Genomic DNA, 16,922 nt, shown 5'->3' on the forward strand with positions numbered 1-16,922 from the left:
TCTTTTCTTTTTTCTTTTTTTCTTTTTTTTTTTTTGTCCTTTCTCACCAAGAGAGAAAATGCAGGTCGTAAAACAGGAAAGTGGCACTCTTTGAACTGGAATTCCTTTCTCTAGAGGCTTAAAAAGCGATTTCATAAAGAAATGTTCCAGTTCTATAATTTTAAGCATCCCAATCACCACTGGCCCCTTGTAGGCCTCAGGCCTACAAGGATGTCTGGGCGGCCTAAGAAGAACATTAATATATGCAGCGTTTCCTTTTTATTCCCTTTGGCGACCTGTGCCTTTGGGATGTCTTTGAGGTGTTTGATGCTTTTTGTAGCTAGAGTTATTGATCAGGGTAGCACACGAGAGTGTTAGCGATGGCCAAGAGAGGAGTTTTTACCTGAACTGGCAGCCAGCGTTGAAGGGGTCTGCTCATACTTCAAATAGTCTCAGGAGTCTTGATGCTCCTGACAAAACTCATCCCAAAGGAAAAAATCTTTTATCTTGGCTGGAAAATCAGGGCAACCTGATACTTAATGAATGAAAGGAAAACATTAGGTGACACGTTTACAGTCATAAAGGATTCATTTGATTTTGAAGTCACCCTGCTCTGCTATGAAATTTTGAGTTCAGCAAATGACATTTATAAGAATGCCTTGGAAGCACATGTCCTCTAAGACCACTGTGGTACCCAGGAGTGCAGGTGACCATGTTTCACAGCTCTTCTTCTGAGAAAAAGGTAGATCTTGCCATTGTGTGGGGCACAGGACTACCTCTGGTCTATTAATTGTGAGAAAAGGTGACCAGGGTCACTTTTAGGCTGAAGCATTTAGCTGCGCTGACCCTCTGGCGTTCTCCCTCTCTGACATACTGAGGGGACAAAAGACATTGCAGGTCCCCAAGAGAAGACACCAGAGCAGAGGCTGCAGAGAGCCACACAGGTCCTGGTGCAGGTGTATAAAACAAACCACTATTGCTAGAGATACAGACTTTCGAGGTTGCTTGTTACCTAGCTCATCTTGACTGATTCAGGTATTTGGAAGGTTCATTTTTTTTTTTCTGAAAGAAAACTTAATAGCTATAAAACCTACAAAAATGGGCCAGGCATGGTGGCTCACACCTGTAATCCCAGCACTTTGGGAGGCCAAGACAGGTGGATCACAAGCTCAGGAGATTGAGACCAGCCCAGTCTCTACTGGTGAAACCCCGTCTCTACTAAAGATACCAAAATTAGCCAGGCATGGTGGCGGGCACCTGTAATCCCAGCTACTCAGGAGGCTGAGGCAGGAAAATCGCTTGAACCCGAGAGGCAGAGGTTACAGTGAGCCAAGATCACACCATTGCACTCCAGCCTGGGCAAAAGAGCAAGGCGCTGTCTCTACAAAAGTCATCATTGAATGTAGAGGAAGAATTGAAGGTCTGATGAAAGAAACATTTTAACACATTCTTAAAAGCTGAAATTACTTAAAGCAGTTCCTAACTCTCACTGTTATCAGTGGCTTTTCCATCAATTTCTATTTCTAACCGAAATAAAATTTGGTATGCCAAATTTAAGAATGAAGGCAAATGGAGATAGCACTTATTGAGTGCCTGTTATGTGCCAGATACTGTGCTAGATAATTTATATGTTTTATTTGATTTGCAGCATCAGAGTAACCATGGGAGGCAAATGACATTTCTATCTCAGGAAGGAGAACTAAGATGAGCAAATATTGAGAGGCTCTGAACCCAGCTTGATCTCACTCTACTGTCCTTGCCATTTTTCCCCTCATAGGTGCTTAGTACTTTGATTGCTATATATTAATCCAAATAGAGAAGATATTCTATTACTCACTTTTTCTTTTCTGGAGACAACAGAAAGCCTACTTCAATTCAGATCCAGAATGTCTGTATATAATGACACCATGAACTCTGCCAAGACCAAATGACAGTAGGACAAAAATAAAATGTTCCTTGGTGCCTTCTCTTTAAATAAATATTTATGTTTTCTCTACTGCAGTAGTTACCATCTCGGGTTTACATGCAGCCTCATCCAGTTAAGCCCTTTGCTAAAGGTCTCAGCCGCCTACTTTGTTTCTGCAGGAGTTGAAACAATTTTTATTTGCAAACAGAGGTGCCAGTTGGAAACTGCCACTAGCAGGGTCACTGTCAGCATCCTCCTCATTCCGGACAGTGAGTTTGCTTTTCTAATGCACTTGTCAAAAATGAAGAAGCAGCAGATGAAGGAGGAGAAGGAAAAGGTGGAGGAAAAAAGAAGGCTCATGCATTCCGGTTGAGGCTGTCGAACTCTTTATTGCAGTATGTGGGCCGTTTTAGGTTTTCTCCACCTATCATCTGTGTATCTGTTCATTTTCCCCAGAAGTGTCGTGCTGTGTCTGGAACACATATGCCAGCACTATTCAAAGCCTTGGGGACACAGCACATCAGGAATACGAATCCTTAATTCTAACCAGCCAAACCTTCCATGTCCTCCATTACATCTCAGTTATTCATATTTCAGCCTGTCTCATACTATTGCTTTTCAGAATAGTAACATAAATAAACACATATTTCTATGCAGTATCTTCCAAATCACGAACTCTTTCTTTCATCTTCACTACATACAAGATTATTTTTGTCTTTGTTAAAAACCCCAGAGGGTAGAAAAGTTGAGCAAGTCCTTTCTTCCCTAAAGTTTTTCTTATCTGTAAGACCCTCTTCAGGTCAAAACTCCTCTGAGAATCTTCTCTCCATCTAGATTAGACTCTCTCCTCCTACCTACAGGAACACATAGTAGCGTCTCTGCCCCTTATTGGCCTCTAATATGCTTTTAAGCATTTGGAAGTGTGTGAATGAGTGGAGAGAGAAACACTCGGAGCCAGCCAGAAGCTGAACTTGAAGCACAGCCCTGCCACTCATTGGCATCACTTTGGACAAACTGCCTCTCCCTCCTACACTGTGGTCTGTAAATGGAGATGACAGAAGCTACCTTGTTTGATTGTTATACAGATGAAACATGGGAATGCACGTAAAAGACTTCACCCAAAGCCTGACTCAAAAATGGCCGGTCTCTCTCCCTCCTCATAGTCCCTCGAAGGAAGAGACTGCATCCCTATGCCTCTTTCATCTCGCATTCTCCACAGCATTCACAGAATGCAGAGCAATAGGGGAGCCCACAATCAATATTCCCAGAATTGAGTCATATAGAGGCCAGTCCTCAGGCACCACCCTCAGAGAAAAACTCCTCTGTGGGGCAGTCAGCAGCCAGACCTTGCTTGTCAATCAAGAATGTCCTTTGAAGTCCGGAGGCATCTTTGATACCAAGGATCCCGAACTGAGCCGGGACACAGGGATGTGCCTGCGTCGTGCCAGATTCCAGTCGGGTGGGAAAAAGTCCTAGAGGTAGCCTGAAAACGGAACCCTACTTGGTATCCATCCTTCCATGTATGAAAAAACACCAGAGGTGATTTTATCTGGGATAACAAAATACCCATCTTGTGGATTACATCATTTGGTTAGGAAAAGGCCTGTTGAAAGAGAGAATATTCACTTAAAATAAAAAAGTATGTTTTCTGTTGCTGATATGAGTTGTTTTTTATATTTTTGCTTTGTTTTTGTGTTTTTTCATTTCCCTATTGATTTTAATTAATTTTGTCCTAGATTCATGAGCTTTGTAAACTTGGAGATTTTTTTTTTAATTTAAATAAATTAAAAGAGCCTTCAAGTTTTCCCCAGATCACCAGGCTTTAATATTAAATTACTGTTTTCCAGCAGGATCATCTGCAAAACTCTGATTTTGTTTCTTCTTCTGTTCCCATCCTGATAATTGTGGCTGAATTCCCTTGTCTTTAATATGCCATATATTCTCCACCTGGCAAAGGATTCAGACAGATACAGATAATAAATACCCCGTAGACATACAGACAGAGAAACTGCTGTAATTGCTTTCATAATGACTCTGAGACATCAAAGGAAGGCAAATAATGGTATTTAACACTGTTTCCATTCTTTAGCTGAAATGTAATTTTATAGAGTTATTGTCAGGCAGTGCGGTGAACGTACAAGTACAACTGTCATATTCTGCTCATATTAATTAGCTGCCCACGAGAGGGCCAGGCGAGTAATGGCAAAGTTCTCCTCATTTCAGATGGTCTGATATTCAGACAGAACCATAAGTACAATAGCTTGATTAACATAGTTGCTTAGATCAGGTTTTCCCTGGGAGTGTGTCAATTGGCATTTTGAAGAATCAATTAATTAGCACTCCAAATAATCCATTCTTGGGTTAATGAAAGTGTTTTGTACAGCTGCAAAAAATTACATGAAGAAAAACTAAACCTTTCCAAAGTGGCAATGAAAAAGATTTATCTCAGAAAACTATGTGTCCATTTCAAAAATGCCACTGAAAATGTGTGTTTCCTTTTAAAGCCATGGAATTGACGTGTGTGATCCTGACCACAACACGTTCATTTTGGCTTAGAAGGAAGCAAGTGGTGGATGTTATGATGAGACGAAAATGAGAACTTTTATTTTCACTATTTTGTCTTGTAATCGTGTTGCTTAATTAGGGTAAGTCACGGCCAATATTTTGCATATCGTTATCCACTATTTTAAACAATTACTCTTTGAAGACAGGGTGCTTATTAACATTTTTCAAATGCCAGTGTCACACAGATATTCCTGCTTTTTAAAGTTTGGATTTAATTTTCAGACAAATGAGAATTACATGTTGGAGGGGAAAATTTATTTTTAATCAAAGCTGTTTAGCTTAGAGATACAATACTTCGTTAACACAAAGTTCACATTATCGGAAAACCAAACTGTGAAAATTCCAGACACCTTTGCCATCATTAAGATGATACTTTTGGCACACCTTAGCAATTCTTCCTTTGACTTAAAAAGAGGGCTGATGTGATCGCGGCCTTTCATATCTCTCTTGAGATCCAAATTTTTAAAGGAGCTACTTTTGTGGCAGGGCTTTCTTAGCTCCGAATGAGATAAATCAAGTGTACCAATGATTAAAATAGTTTATTTAGTTATTTAAATCTTCCCAGCATCCAAAACTTGGTGTAAAGTATAGAAGGTATTATATTTCCACATTATTCTCTTCTTCAGAAACATCCACATTTATCAGCTTTCCTGATATAAGTCATTTAAAAATTATGTTCAAGGGCCTTGAAATGAAAGGTATGCAGTACATATGCATTAAATTAAGGTAAATGGTCATTTTATCAACTAAATTTCAAATTTTATCATTTGTAGAACTGGTTTTACATTGTTTGGTAATGTGAAAAATGTGATTTATCATTACCAACAATTAGTAACTTCTCAATTCATTCTCTTTCATAGATATGATTATAAACTTAGGCAAAAATCAGCAGATTTAAAACAGAACAAAACACATGTTTTCTATCAGATAGGGTATTCTTTCCTTTCCTTTCTCCTAGTTTGGCTATAGATAAGAAAGTGTTTGAATTCTGATGAGGCTGGAGTGCATTTTGCTGCCTATTAGTTTTTGGATGGGAGTTGCAGAGCTGGTTATGTAGGAACAGTACGTCTCAGAAGGGCGTATACATTTAACATACGTCAAAATCAAGAATACACAGGAAAAAAGGTAAAAACACACAGGATTAAATAGAAGCAGTCTGCTTATGTCTTTCTATTAAGATGAGAAATTCCCTCAAACTTAACTGTTTCCTTTCAGGCTTAATGAGGCTGAAGATGTGGGTGATGAGGAAGAACCTCTGTTTCTAGGGCTGCTGAGGGATGCACCCCACACCTCTATCCATCTCCCTTTCAAGGTGAAGAAGCGATGGGCCAGGGCTTGTTTCCCAGGACATTGGAATGGGTGCTGGTAAGATTCAGCATCGCCTGTTTATTGCTGATTCTTCATTTTTAGATTCTCGTAGAAATGTAAAATGGCAAAGTTTCATTGTCACTGCTCGCTGTGGACTTCAGCCAGAAATGAGATCTATTGCTTATTTTGCTAATCAGCTCTTTCCATATCTGCATGCTCATTTTCTGATAGCTGATGAGGCGACAAGGTCATTGGACGTACAAGTACTTATTTAAAAACAGACATGAGAGTGAGATGGAGGTTAGTTGGGTCTATCCGAGCTGTCAATCAATTAATGAAAATTATTGAGCAAGGACACTGTGGGGGAAGTGAACAGAAGGAAGGAAAATGACCATGGAGACACAACATAGGGAAAACGACAGAACTGACTAACTGTGCTCACGTGAGTGCTAAAAACAGACATGCTCACATCCCAAGTGAGAGACAGCTCCGAGAAACACAGCGACTGGAGGCTCTGCCACTCCAAAGGCTCAGAAGCTGACAGCACAGGGCTTTTGCCCAAACGTATACCCTTAACAATGCCTTTTCTCAGACGTGGAGGACAGAGGTGTCAGGCCAAATGGGATGAATATTTTATTAATGTGCAAAAGACCTGTGGCCAAGATTTCAAGTGGTTTAAAGGCATTATTATTCAGACCAAAATTTGAACTAAATACAGACCACACAAGTACAAATAGACCCGTTTTTCAAGGAGAGGAAATAATAGATTCGTACCTGTAACTGTATAACAGACATGGATGGCAAAACGAGGCTAGGGAATGCTTTGTAAATGGCCACTCTCACTACTGCCCACCGTGTGCTGGTGCATTCCAATCATCATTACGGGAAAGAAATAATTCATAACTTGATCCTTGGGGGAGAGAAAGAAGGGATAAAATTATATATGAAAGAGTGGAAGGAGACAAAATGGAAAGAGAGAGAGACTGAGGAATGAGGGGAGAAGGGAGGAAAAATGGCCAGGATGCTTGTGTGAATGAAAGATAGTGAGGCAGAAAAATAAAAAGGCTGCAAAGTCAAAAACGGAAAGATACTGACACCAAATCTCTGCAAAGCGTTCAAAATTCTCCAGCTGCCACGCTTTTAATTTGCTACCATTCTAATTAAAATGCAAATTAAATTTATAATTAGCATCAGCGCTTTCTAAAGAAACCTCCTTGTGCGCTGCACAAACATATGGGACGATGCTGTAGTGTAAAGTTTGTAAAACAGAAGTAATGCACAAAGTGGTGGTGGGGGGAATGGAGGATTTTTTTTTTTTTCCCTGGGAAATAAGTTTTATGCAGACTCGGGGTTGCCTTAAGGAAATGGCAGTGGTTCTTAGAGGAGGTTTGAAGTGAGTGAGTGTCCCGTTGCATCAAAAGGATTGCTGAATATGGAAGACGGGCTGGGCTGTGACTTTGTGTTGAATCAGGTGTCAAGGGTTACCTCGTGTGTCATCAGGATTGTATAGAAAATGCCAAAAGGCAAAAGGGGTCAAAGCGTCTAATCAAAAAGTCTATGGCCAAAATTAACCGCTGCTTGCTTCCAGATAATTAATTTAAAAATTGATGGGGAACAAAGTACCAAAATTACCTCATGATTTGAACACATATCATGTTTTCAAGATAAACTGTCCCTCAAAGTTGCTGTTCAAAGCTGAGGGTGTGTGGAGACCCGAGAGCCATGTTAATTAATTGTGGAATATATGTGGCACTTAGTTTGCAGAGATCCTCACTGAGTGTGCTAGCTTTACCACCATAATCCTCTAGACATAAATATATAAATCTGGTATTGCTGTTTCTTTTCTTCAGAAATACAGTTGTGCTGAGTGAGCCTTACAGTGTAGAAACAGCTCTGCCTGCAGCTGTCATAGGTGAAGGAAGATTACCTGCAACAAATTTATTCTTATATTCACCATGTTTTGGTTCAAGGGAATCTTTACGAATTTATTTAAAAAAATATGTGATCCTTGTGGTAATTGTGCTTTACTTTTCAGTAGAGGACCCTATCTGCACCTAAGGTCTCTTTAATATTCCAGGGACTCTCCTTTATCTATTAACCAGGCTCTCCATCAGATATTTAAAAATTTGAATGTAACAGGAATGAATATTTCATAGATGTGTGTTAAGCTGTTATTAAACTATAATGTAAAGCAGGATCGTAGGAATATTTTTATATGTCAAAAAGTCAATTAAAATGATAAGCCTGTAATATCACTATTGTGGTGCTGTGCAAAAATTCATTTCATATGCACAGGAGGGCCTCAACCATCTAGCATTTGGGTGTGAGGCAGGTCTGTTACATATTCAGAGGCCTGTGTACTTCAATTTCATTAGTAACACTTAGGTCCATTTTTGGCAAAGATTAAGTGGAGAGCTATGGAGGATACATCTTACCTGACTTGATTTTTATTTAGTATTACAAAAACAGCATTAGGCATTCCTAAAGGTTGGTGCTACCTTAACACATCACAGATTCATTTGAAAATAAATGTCAATCCCTAGGAGAGTGTCTATAATAAAATCTGTAGGAAGGCTGCCACCATTGTCTTGAATTAAAAGTAATGTAGTGTCTGTCGGAGAAAAATATCACACAATCGTAAAGACGGAGGAGGAAATTAAAACTACTACTAACTGTAATAATATAATACTTTCAGAAACATAGCCTCTGATCTGTAACCTTTAAAAGAAAAATAAATTTTGTGCAGGGTGTGTGGGGAGGTGCTTATTTTTAAATTTTTCTACATTCATACTTAGGAGGAAATATTTAGAAATATAGTTGTGGAATTATGTCTAAATGCCATACTAAAAGTTAAATGCTTTCCCAAACTTTCTTTGACTATCAGTTCTTCCCTGGGCAATGGCCATTGTCAGAAATGGGATGTTAAAAGATGATCTGGTTGACAGGTTTGACATAACTCAATTAATCAAGACTTCACCAAAGAAAGAAAAATAATTCTACCAATACGTTGATGAAGGGTGTCTTCTTGCATTCACAGAGTAGAAGTTCCTTACTTTTTCCTGGTGTCTAAGAGGAATGCAGGCCTCCTAAATAAGTCTTCTGTGTGACAGACAAAAGACCAAAAACTGTGGCATAAAAGCATTTCTTTGTTTAATTTCTAATTGTTGTCCTCCTCTTATTCAGAAAATGAAGTCACCTTTGTCATGGTTTCATGAACCGCTGGGTAATCAAAATTATTATGCCGCCACCTGTTGTCTGTTAATTATTCTGAGGAGATACTCATAAATCATAACACCGGACAATAAATCAAACTGTCAGTTCTCGGGTCAAAGGTTACCCATGAAAAGTTATAGGTCACCCACAGGGTGTGAAAGAGCAGGGTTTTAGAGCATCACTCATTGTCAAGCACTGTTGGGAGAAGTGCCATAGAAACAAAAGGAAAACTGAAGTACAGAAGAATTCCAGCCAGGGGACAGGAGGAGTCAATGCGACATTGCACATCCAACTACCAGCAAGATCCTCTCTCCCCGGCTCAGAGATTCGCTGCTTCTTCAGAACCCTGTTGCAAATACTGTCCCCTTTGGAAAAGCCTGAAGAGCTGTAGTGTTAGAACATTATCTTTTTCATGTTCACTGGAGAATATGCTGAAGAAGTTCACATCCTACTGCATTATTCATCAGGATAATCAGAAGACGTCAAACTGGAGTTGACTGGAGGATGCTTCTGAATGTCTTACTTCCTACATTAATTTGGTTTGGAATACGTTTTCCTTGTAGTGTGACGAGAACTTCAACTGCATTTAACATGTTCAAGTCATTTATTTTCAGTCCCCTGTATTTAAAATAAGATCATCACTCCAAACCAGTGTGCATTGATGGATATTCTTGATTTAAAATCTGGCTAGGGCTAAACTATTTCTGATGTTGTGGGAGCAACTTTAGGATAAAGTGTAATAAAGATGTAATGATAATGCAGGTGGGGAACAGAAATAATGTTTCAGTTCAGAGATACATTGCCTGTGGTTTGAATTAGATTCTGTAAAGTGCCTTCATGAAAAATTCCTCTCCAAAATATTATTTTTTATTTTGCTTTGCATTTATTTGTTTTTTTTTTCCTGCTCCATAACCATGGCTTTCCTCATGAGGAACAGAAGTACAGTCAGAGGGTCCACTTGGGTCTGATTTTTTTTAAAGGACACACCAGTTTCCATTCAAACCACAGGTCTGAGAATGGATACTCAAAAAGAATATACTCCAAAACATTGTCTACTCTACCTTCTCCCTTCAACCTGGCAAGTTATTATTACCCCATTTTTAACTAATGAAAGTCAGTCTCAGAACATAAATGATTTGTCAGGTAGCAGTGGATGTCAAAACACACTCACTGATCCAACCTCAACTATGCCTTCAAATTTATACCCATAAACCAAAGAGTTTAATTCAAATATTGCAATAAAGGGCATCATGGATGCTGAAACCCAAATGTGGTGAATTCAGGAGTTAATCATGAACAATTCTACATATGGACAATATCATAAAATAGGAAAGTCATGTTATTTGACAATTCTCTCATCATAATGCAATTTGTTGAAGCTGTTCTGATCATCTTTACATTTTTCACTGTGCTAACATTTGGGCAGGTGAGTCCAGGTTGCTGAAGCAGAAATTGTGAGCAGTGACATTCCCAGTTTTCTCTCAGAGTAGAATTGAGAGCTTTCATCCACTTGACACGCATGCATTGAGGCACTGAGTGCGTGCTAGAAGCGAGGTAGAATAGTAGGTACCAGAGGTAGAGCCAAGCTATGACAAGCTCCTCTTGGAGCTGAGAGTCCAGTAGACCTCTCTGTCCAGCAGATCCCTTAGATCCTGTCCCTCGCAGGAAAGCTTAGGCTGATTTATTTTCCTTGGAAGTAACTGGCTATGCCTGTGTCCAGAGAGTGGAAAATCAGGGGATCTGTCACTTTTTACACTGAGGGTGTATCAAGTCATCAGGAAAGACCACAGAAACCCTTCTTCAGAAATTTCAATAACAGACCACTAAGCCCTGTTAGAGGCTGAACTGTGTTCCCCTGATATCCATATGTTGAAGGCCCCAATGCCTCAGAATGTGAATTTATTTGGAGATAGGACCTTTACAGCCATGGTTAGGTTAAAATGAGATCAGATAGGTGGGCTTTAATCCAATATAACTTGTGTCCTTATAAGAAGAGGAAGGGACACCAGGGCCACATATGCACAGAGAAAAGACCATGTGAGGAGCCAGCGGGAAGGTGAGCATCTGCAGGCTAGGGAGAAAGGCCTCAGAAAGAAACAACCTTGTAGACACCTTGATCCTGGACTTCTAGCTTTCAGAACTGTGAGACAATGAATTCCCTTACTTAAGCTACCCAGTCTGTGGTACCTTGTAATGGCTGCCTGATATGGTAAGTCTGTCTCCCCACCCAAATCTCATCTTGAATTGTAGCTCCCATAATTTCCCCATGTTGCAGGAGGGACTCAGTGGGAGATCATTGAATCATGGGGACAGTTTCCCCTATACTGTTCTTGTGGTAGTGAATAAAGCTCACAACATCGAACTGTTTTATAAGGGATTTCCTCTTTCACTTGGTTCTTATTCTTCATGCGTGCCATCATGCGAGACATCCTTGCTCTTCTGCCATGATTGTGAGGCCTCCTCAGCCATGTGAAACTGAGAGTCAATTAAGCCTCTTTCCTTTATCAATTACCCACCCTTGGGTATGTCTTTGTTAGCAGCATGAGAACAGACTAATACACTGCCTTAGCTGACTAACACAGCTCCTTCCTGATGCAAAGGGGAGATGTCTCTATCCTTTCAAGCCGTATCCAGAGAAGCAGGAAGTTCTCAGGACATGAGAGTGTGCTCTATGAGAAGCCAGGAATGTCATATTCTTTGGGGGAAATCCCTGATGTCATGGATGAGCCATTGGTGGGGAGAATACCATGGAGATTCCTGCCTGGCGAGCTGCTGCAGGAGCTTGGGAGGTCATCTTTGTAATGGCTGCCTGATCTGGTTAAGTCTGTGTCTCCACCCAAATCTCATCTTGAATCGTAGCTCCCATAATTCCCACATGTTGTAGGAGGGACCTGGTAGGAGACAATTGAATCATGGGGCAGTTTCCTACATACTGGGTTTCGTTTTTCCCTTGGTTGTCATTCTTCCTGCCTGCCTCCATGCCAGATGTCCCTTGCTCTTCTGCCATGATTGTGAGGCCTTGAATTGTAGCTCCCATAATTCTCACGTGTTGTAGTAGGGACCTGGTGGGAGATAATTGAATCTTGAATTGTGCAGCTCAGAAAGGGGACAATGCAACTTCCCAGAGTTGAAAAAGTAATAATTTGGATTTGATTCAAATAATTCAAGAATTTACGTGATAATCTCTGGGTAAACACTAAAAAAGGAGTGAAATAATGTATGATTAACAAGATAAGAGAGGGTCAAGAGTGAGATAATAATATTAATAAACATTAATCCCAAAGAAGGCAAAAATAAAAGGAAAAAGAAAAATAAGTGGGTTAAATAGAAAAGAAGTATTAGTATAGTATTAGCATAATAGGATAATAGCTATAAACCCAAATAGAACAGTAATTATATTAAACATAAATTGGGCACATACTCTAGAAAGTATGTACACAATTGAAATAAATAAAAACAAAAGCCCACCTAGAAGCAACTTCTAAGAGAAATACCCTAAATATAAGAATGCAGAAAGGTTGAAAATATAAGAATTGAAAAAGATATTACATATATAGACTAACCAAAATACTAATGTACTAATACTACTATCAGATGAACTAGATTCTAAGCAGGAAGCATTACTAGAAACAAATAGAAAAAATTTTATAATGAAAAGTGGTCAATTTACTAGATATATCTAATAACTTTAAGTATGTATACATACAATAACATAACTTCAAAATATATAAAGCAAAAGTGACATAGTTGTTAGAAATAGAAAAATCCGTGAGAGTAGTAGAACTTAACACATTATATCTGATAGAACTAGCAGACAAAACATTGGCAAGGTCATAGAATATCCAGACAATTAACAAATTTGACCAATTGATATATTTAACATGTATTTTTACATGTACAATATCTATGATACATTATTAGAAACATATTTACTGCATTTGCTATGGTTTGGATGTGTCCTTTCCAAAGGTGTTTGCTGATGTGATAGTATGAAGCAGTAGGATCTTTAAGATGTCATTAGGACAATTGGGTTTCTCGATCATGAATGGGATTAAGACCCTTGTAAAAAACGCTTCATGCAGTGTTTGGCGAGCTGCGCTTCCCACCTTCCAATGTGGGAGAACACTGCTGCAATCCTCCTCATCAAGGGATGCAGCCCTCACCAGACAACCTAACCTGCCAGTACCTTGATCTTGGACTTCTCAGCCTCCACATGTAAGAGAAAATAAATTTCTGTTCGTACAAATGACCCGTCTCAGGTATTCCCTTATAGCAGCACAAACAGGCTAAGATAGCATCCAACAACTCTATAAAACATTAAAGCTAAAGCCTTATCATTTTCAAGTGTACATGGAACATGATACAACCCCGTATTTCTCGTGTTGGTAAAACAGGCATATCTCCCTTATGTAGCAAATATTTTGTCCCTTGGGAGGTTCTTCATTTTCTGTTACTTCCCTTGGCCACATCTAAAGTGGATATTGGGAAGTGTGCCCTTCTTGCTGGCTAAGTAGCTTTCTAAGTCCAATTCCTGGCTGTTGAATAGCAGGGGACTGAGGAGTGAGTCTCCGATGGTGCCACCCCAGGTTCATAGATCTCAAGCAACCTGACTCAAAATCTTAGTTGCTTTTGTTTCTTTGATTACAGGCAGGGTTGTGAAGGTCGAAATATTAATTCATTTTCTTACCCTTACCCTCATACGGCATGGTATAACAAGAAGGGCAGGATTGGTCTATCTGAAGGAGGAATGAGGTTTTTATCACTGACATGGCATCGAATTGCTAGTACCTGGAGATGATAAAAAGTCAGGCTAATTTTTGGTGGTTTTGTTACTGTTTTAAAATTTTCTATTGACAATGTACCTCCTTATTGCCTGGGCATGGGTAAGAATGCTCCCATCACAAAGCCCCTCCTGGTTTGCTAGATCCTATAACCTCTGGTGCTCATGTTATGTAGGGTTATTACATTAAGCCAGTCAGGCTTATGTGGGAAAACCAAGTCCTCAGTCTTATCTCTATCAAGCATTATTTTAGTAAACTGAGAGGTTTTGACAGTATCTGTAGGACGTTTTTGTTATTGTTTTAAAATTTTTATTGTTCATATTTAAGGTGTCCAAAATGATGTTTTGATACAGATATAGATGGTGAAATAGTTACTATGGTTAAGCAAGTGAACATATCCATCTACCCACATAATTTTGTTATTTTTAATCTGCCTTTGTCCCTCAGAAACTTCTAAAATTTTATCTCTTACTGTTTGGTGTCTAAATGCAAATAACATTTTAACATTAAAAAACACCTACATTTCTGGAATCTCTCTATTCATATAACTGCTTGCAACTCTGCCAGTTTTTCTAAGCTCACCAATTTCTCTAATACCCTGCTGAATGTAGCTATTCACCATTGACACTAACAACTAATGTGTGTCTTTCATTTCTTCCCCTAAAGCTACAAGTTTCTTATGCAAGTAGTCTGCTCTCTGAGTATTCAAAGGTGCAACATGTATTATGCTACTGTGCAGTATACATAGTCATTTCAAATCAGTTTCCTCACCACCTTCACTTTCCAGCATTTGACATAATTTCCTAACTGTCTTTCATTCAGGTCAAGTTAGGTTTGTGCTGTGGTGACAATTTCAAGCCTTTAGTGAAGGTTTAAGGTATGAAATTTATGTCATGCCCTTTAAAAATGTACAGTAGTTTAGGCGAATCTCCATGTTGCCCATCTGGGATGCCAGTTTCTTCAATCTCGTGGCTCTGTTCTATTAATAAAGGCCCTAGTTCTTTACACCACAGAGAGGTGGAAGTTTGCAAAGGAGTTTTCCTCTGCCTCAACGCAGTAGCAACATACACCCCTTAGAACAGTCACATGACCATCTCACTATGAGGAAGTAAGAGGACAGCAGGAAGTTCACGTAGGAAAGAAAGATCAAGTACCTGGGAGCACCAGCAACGTTTCTCAGAGATAGGTGGTATAGTCTCCATTTTACACATGGGCAAACTGAAGCTCAGGGATATTAAAAGGATTTTCCCAAGATTCTAGGTTTTAGTAATGGACAAAACACAAAATCAAACCCAGATCTATCTGATAATTTACTATATAAGATACTTCTCCAGTGTATTATTTTTTCTTATTTTAGATATTTTGACACCAGATTATTGTCATATGAGTACCACTTGAAGATTTAAGTGCTAAGTACGAAATGTTTCTCTGTAAGACCACAATGGTGTGTGCTCTCTCTCTCTGTATAGATAATACACACACACACACACATATATAAAACAATTCTGTTTATGTTTAGAATACATATATTTTCAATGGCTAATAAGTTAGAAGCATCTATCTGAGAAATTTGTATGGTTGTCTCCCGATGTCCCTGGGGTTTTGTCCCAGGATTTCCACAGATGACAAAATCCAAGCACATCAAAATTTGAGAAGGCTCCAGTCCCTAATATAAAGTGGCTGTATACCTCAAATCATTTCTAGATTACTTATCATATTGAATACAATGCATATACATAATTTGCTTAAATTCAGTTTTGCTTTTTGAAACTTTGTAGAATTTTTTTTCCCAAAATATTTTCTGCCTCTTGTTGGTTTAATCCAGTGATGGTTGAACCCATGGATCTGAGGGTTGACAATATTCATTTTATGTGTATCTTCTTTCCAGGGAGCTCGGCATTTGCTGCCAATGGGTTAACTTGCCCAGTGCCATAAGGGATATGATTGCCTTGAAGGGAGCATTGGTAGGCTTTGTAGCTTCATGTTTGCAACGAGAAGGCATAGGAAGAACCAGTTACTGGAGCAAAAAGCAGGACTTAGCTGGTGAGCAGAACTGTGCTGTGAGACCCTAAGCCAATAAGGGCATAAAGTAGGAATCACTAGATATGAAGTCACAGGAGAACAACCGGGGGACTAGTTGACAGAATAATGGTTGAGAGGATGGAAGTTGCCAATTGATATTAACATGCCAGAAACCGAGGAGGTGTATGTAGGGGGTATAACACAAGGGAGAATGAAACCATCAGAAAGTAATTGTAGTAGCTTGTTTTGACAGCTAAAATCTGCCTTTTTGTATGTGCATTCTACCATGTCTGTTTGGGAAAACCGTGGCTGCTGCCTGAAAATTTTGCCTCTACCAAATTTTATTACTTTGAGACTGCATAAAAAGGACCTCATGTATTGGATATATAGGTATACCTTATCTGAAATTCAGGTTTTAAAAAATATTTTTAAATTCCTAGAGCATAAAGGCATAAAGCAAAGGCCCAATCTTTTGTCTGAATTCTTTTTACTTTTTTAAAAAAAGTTATTGTGTTTTTAAAAAGCACCCCAAGCTCCTTTTAATGACCTTGTCGTATTTCAAAGCACAAAAAAAACCAAAAAAGAAAAACCACTGTAAATGTTGTCTTTTAAAAATTGCCACAATATTAGGTAAATACCATTTCAAATACATTATATTTATATGTCAATGTTCAGCTACAATAATATATAGGCAAATAATCTTGTAGCATACTACTTATAAGGTAATTAAAATAAAAATTGTCAAACTTTTCATTTTTCTTGACTTTAACATAAGGAAAAGAGACTAAAGAAATTGCTGGACTTTATGTACATTCTTCATACATCCTAGATGAACTCTCTCAGGAGAGAAAGGAAGCAAAGAGAAAAGGCACTAAATATAAAGAGGCTGAAGATATTTTTTCATAGCATGTTTCAACTTTGGATGATTTTAATTGATTCCTTACTCTGAAAGGAGGGAAAATTGTACTATAACTTTTAAAAAGATTTTTTCTTTCCTCATCTCTGAATTTTATTAGTTAAAAAATAACTTTTCTATTGTCAGGACTTTTAACATTTAGATTCTGTTCTATATTCATATTTGTTTAAAGTTAATATTCAACATAATATTTACATTATATTAACATTATATAATATTAAATATAATATTC

Source organism: Saimiri boliviensis, chromosome 5 (assembly GCF_048565385.1).
Source record: "Saimiri boliviensis isolate mSaiBol1 chromosome 5, mSaiBol1.pri, whole genome shotgun sequence".
NCBI classification, from domain to species: Eukaryota; Metazoa; Chordata; class Mammalia; order Primates; family Cebidae; genus Saimiri; species Saimiri boliviensis.